This window comes from Triticum aestivum, chromosome 6A (genome assembly GCF_018294505.1).
Source record: "Triticum aestivum cultivar Chinese Spring chromosome 6A, IWGSC CS RefSeq v2.1, whole genome shotgun sequence".
Lineage (NCBI taxonomy): Eukaryota > Viridiplantae > Streptophyta > Magnoliopsida > Poales > Poaceae > Triticum > Triticum aestivum.
In genome coordinates this window covers 233,828,458-233,833,688 of record NC_057809.1, presented here as the reverse complement: position 1 = coordinate 233,833,688, position 5,231 = coordinate 233,828,458, and positions in this window count along the sequence as shown.

The following is a 5,231-nucleotide window of genomic DNA, read 5'->3' as shown; positions in this document are numbered from 1 at the left end:
GAAGCGTCGCGGCGTCGCGCTGGCAGGGTAGGCAGGCAGGCGAGCTGGTGGCATGGCGCTCCGCCCGTGCGCGCGTCGGCCACACGCCTGGTTGACTGGCGCCAGGAGGACGACGGCGGTGGTGGGCTGGGCTGGCTTGCTGGGCCAGAGGCGCCAGGTAAGAAGCCCAGGTAAGTCTCCCTCTTTTATTTTTTTTTTGTTTTCTAATTTTCTGACATTTGTTTTGATTTAATTAAAATATTAAATCATTTTATTACCTTATGCCAATTTTTGCAGGGGCTAGCTATATTATCCCAGAGCTCCCCTACAGGTGGCATAATTTTTGGACAATATTTTATATATATAACAATATATATCCAAAGCAAATATTTATGCCTTAATTCCAAATGCCCAAAATAAATACCTATGAGCTCTTAAAAATATTGGTTTGATTTTTATCTCTGTCCAATATTTTCAGAGAGCAACATGAGCATTTTCTTGGACCCTTTTGGAGAAATTTTTATTTGGGTCATTTTCAAAAATGATTCTGAGGGTTCCACCAATCCTCATTTCAAATTTAAATGGAATATAAACATGATGCACAAATGACTAGCTAGTCTAGGTCATACCAGAACTAGGGATGTGACAATAATAACACCCCGGACAGTGCCAAAGACAATTCCCTCTAGCAAGATTCAGCGCAAGAGGATGGAGAAGCCAGCCCCCCTGAGAGAGCGGCAGACAGAGAAGAAGAGGATGATAATTACATGCCTCCCTTCGAAGACGAGGCAACCCTCGGCGACGACGAATTTGTCGTGCCTGAGGATCCCGTCGAACAAGAGCACTTTAAGCGCAGGCTTATGGCCACCGCGAGTAGCCTTAAGAAAAGACAACAACAACTTAGAGCTGATCAAGACTTGCTAGCCGACAAATGGACGGAAGTCCTTGCGGCCGAGGAATATGAACTCGAACGCCCCTCCAAGAGCTACCCAAAGCGCAGGTTGCTACCCCGTTTAGAGGAGGAAGCACTTAAGCCTACATCACCAGCGTGTGATGCGGCTGACCGGCCACCTCACGGCCGCGACAGAGAGTCCTCCCGGCCCTCCACTCAAGCCGCACCCCGGCGTCGCTCAAAAAATACCAAGGCACGGGGAAATGCGCTAGACCTATGAGATATGTTGGAAGATAGGGCAAGGCAAACAAGATCGATCTACGGATCGCGCGGGCGCCCCACGACATGAGACGATAACCACCACGCCGGATACAGTAAATCCTGCCGGGCCAAACACAGGAGACAAAGCTCATTTGAGCTACGTCATGATATAGCCCAGTACAGAGGCGTCGCACACCCACTATGATTCACAGATGAAGTAATGGATCATCAAATCCCAGAGTGTTTCAAACCCATAAACATTGAATCATACGATGGCACAACAGATCCTGCGGTATGGATCAAGGACTATCTCCTTCATATCCACATGGCCCGTGGTGATGATCTACATGCCTTCAAATACCTCCCACTCAAGCTTAAAGGACCAGCTCGGCATTGGCTTAACAGCCTGCCATCAGAATCAATTGGTTGTTGGGAGGACCTGGAAGCCGCATTCCTCGACAATTTCCAGGGCACTTAAGTGCGACCACCAGACGCCGATGACCTCAGCCACATAATTCAGCAGCCAGAAGAATCTGCCAGACAATTCTGGACATGGTTCGTAACCAAGAAAAATCAAATTGTCGACTGTCCGGACACAGAGGCCCTAGCAGCCTTCAAGCATAACATCCGTGACGAGTGGCTTGCCCAGCACCTTGGACAGGAAAAGCCGAAAACTATGGCAGCCCTCACAACACTCATGATCCGCTTTGGCACGGGACAGCTGGCTGGCTCGTAGCAATAACATGACCAAGAGCCCTGGTAATTCGGATAATAAGGGCAGCAATGGCAGGTCGCGTTGCAACAAGCACAAGCGCCGCATTAACAGCGACAACGCTGAAGATACGACATTTAATGCCGGATTTAAAGGCTCTAAGCCTGGTCAGCGGAAAAAGCCATTTAAGAGGAACACTCCGGGCCCGTCCAGTTTGGACCGTATACTCGATCGCTCGTGCCAGATACATGGCACCCCTGAAAAACCAGCCAATCACACCAACAGGGATTGTTGGGTGTTCAAGTAGGCCGGCAAGTTAAATGCCGAAAACATAGACAAGGGGTTGCACAGCGACAAGGATGAAGAGCCCCGGCCGCCGAACAATAGTGGACAAAAGGGCTTTCCCCCACAAGTGCGGACGGTGAACATGATATACGCAACCCACATCCCCAAAAGGGAGCGGAAGCGTGCACTCAGGGACGTATACGCGTTGGAGGCAGTCGCCCCAAAGTTCAACCCATGGTCCTCCTGCCCGATCACTATTGATCGAAGGGAGCACCCCACTAGCATCCGCCATGGCAGATTCGCCGCATTGGTTCTAGACCCAATCATTGACGGATTTCACCTCACTAGAGTCCTTATGGACGGCGGCAGCAGCCTGAACCTGCTTTATCAGGATACAGTGCAGAAAATGGGCATAGATCACTCAAGGATTAAACCCACAAAAACAACCTTTAAAGGCATCATACCAGGTGTAGAGGCCAAATGTACAGGCTCAGTTACACTTGAAGTGGTCTTTTGATCCCCGGATAATTTCCGAAGCGAGGAGTTAATCTTCGACATAGTCCCGTTCCGCAGTAGCTATCACGCACTGCTCGGACGAACCGCATTTGCAAAGTTCAATGCGGTGCCGTACTACGCATATCTCAAGCTCAAGATGCTAGGCCCTCGAGGAGTCATTACGGCCAATGGAAACACCGAACGCTCTCTCCGAACGGAGGAGCACACGGCGGCCCTAGGAGCGGAAGTACAAAGCAGCCTCTCAAGGCAATTCTCCAGTCCGGCTATTAAACGTTCGGACACCGTCAAGCGCGCCCGGAGTAACCTACAACAAGACCGCCTGGCACGTTCCGAGCAAGTGTAGCAATACAGCCCCAACCCCAGCCCTTGCGAAACTGCAAAATCAGTACTACGCGTACACAACTACGCTACGAAAATACCATGGGCACAGGGGGAGGGGCACGACCACGCCACGCCCAAAAATGCGGCTCAACCGCACTAGGGGCTCCCGATTTTGTCATTATTTCCTACTTTCAGGACTCCACTCTTCGGAAGGCCTGTCCGGCAGTACAACCGCCGAACACACGATGCAACAACCAAGGAGGCAGAAAGCTACATCGAATTCCCAGGTGGTCTCTATAACGAGCAAAATACCTGTCTTACATACCGTCTCACAGCTCGCCCCTGGAGGGGGACATGTCAAATAGTCCCATCTCTTGCTTATCGCATTATTTGTATCATTTTGCTTTCACAGCAGCCTTTTAAAATAAACAATGCTTAGCTTCAACTTATTATTGCATTCTCTATTCATTTATTTTTCAATACATATGTTCAGTTATGACATTTAGCACCCGTACACTTTGGTACGATCCATACGCCAGGGGCTCAAGCACCCCGTAATACGGCGTGAGAAGTCCGAACACTTCCACAAAGTGCGGCCCTCCGAACTTATAGCATTATATGCATCAGCTCCGAATCATGTCTTTGGTCAATAGTTGGGTTTGCCCGGCTCCCATGTTTTGGTACCTTACGTTCCGCTATATCGGCTAACGTAGCGCTGGGAGAACTACTGCAATTGTGCCCCGGTTGAGCCGGGCTAAGCACCTCAGTAGAGAAAGCTAAAACTGACTGTCATGATAGGGCGAGAGCTGGTCGCTGTTCGGGAGGTTTCGAGTCCCTAAAGACTTATGCCGCTTAGAGCGAGGAGTCGGCTTTGTCCGGCCTAGGCGTGTATAGTGCCCCGAACTCGGTCTTCCGAACACTAGGGGCTTCACCGAAATTTAAAATCATAGAATTCTCTGGCTAAGTGAGAGTGATAAAGCATTATAGTCCGATTGCCTTGTTCGTTGTGCTGAGCACCTCCCTCGAAGGACCCAGGAATGGGAACAAGAGTGCTCAGGTTTATCCCGAACACCCCAGCACTCGTGGCATGGGGGCAGAAGCCGACGACTTGCCATCTCTCAGTCTCGATAAACGGCCGCATAGAAGGTAATATTTTAAATTAAAACAAGCATTGCATAGCGCATATGAACAAGTTTTCAGCGCACAGGATAAAATGAAGAAGTTCACTCAAATATTACATCTTTGGAACATTCGTCCACCACAAGGCGGGCGCCCTTCAGGACACCCTCATAATACATCTCGGGGTGGCGATGCTCCTTGCCCTGTGGTGGCCCGTCCTTCACAAGCTTCTCCGCATCCATCTTGCCCTAGTGCACTTTAGCACGGGCAAGCGCCCTATGGGCACCTTCGATGCAGACGGAGCGCTTGACGACTTCAAGCCATGGACAGGCATCCACCAGCCGCCTCACCAGCCCGAAGTAGCTCCCAGGCAGGGCCTCTCCAGGCCACAGCCGAACTATAAGGCCCTTCATGGCCTGTTCGGCCACCTTATGGAGCCCGACTAGTTGCTTCAGCTGGTCGCTCAAGGGCACCGAGTGTCCGGCCTCAGCATACTGAGACCATAACACCTTCTCCGTCGAGCTGCCCTCCTCAGCCCGGTAGAAGGCGGCGGCATCTGACACGCTGCGGGGCAAATCTGCGAATGCTCCTAGAGAGCTCCGGATTCGGGTAAGTAACAAGTAATTCACTTTCATGTGCTTGCTTTGCATAAAGAATGCCTTACCCGCCGCTATCTTCTTCATCGCCTCAACTTCCTGGAGGGCTTTCTGGGCTTTGGCCTTGACAGACTTGGTGCTTTCAAGGGCCTCCGCGAGCTCGGACTCTCGTGTCTTTGAGTCAAGCTCCAAACTCTCATGTTTTTCATGAGAGCCTGGAGCTCTTGCTGCACCTCGCCAACCCGCACCTCATGTTTCTCCCGCTCGGTGCGCTCCGTGGCTGCCTTCTTTTCGGCCTCGGAAAGCGCTTGCTTAAGGGTTGCCACCTCAGTCATTGCCCCTAGGACACCAATAGCGATCATGTCATTTTTTGCAACTGCATCTTTTTAAATATACCCCACAAGGTATTACTTACCTTCTTTTTCCTCGAGCTCCTTTTTAGCATGGTCGAGCTCTTGCTCGGACTGCTCGAGGCTCTGCTTCAGTGCATCCACCTCCGCAGTCAGTGTGGTAGAGGCCAGCAGCGAAGCCTGCATACGCATATTGACTT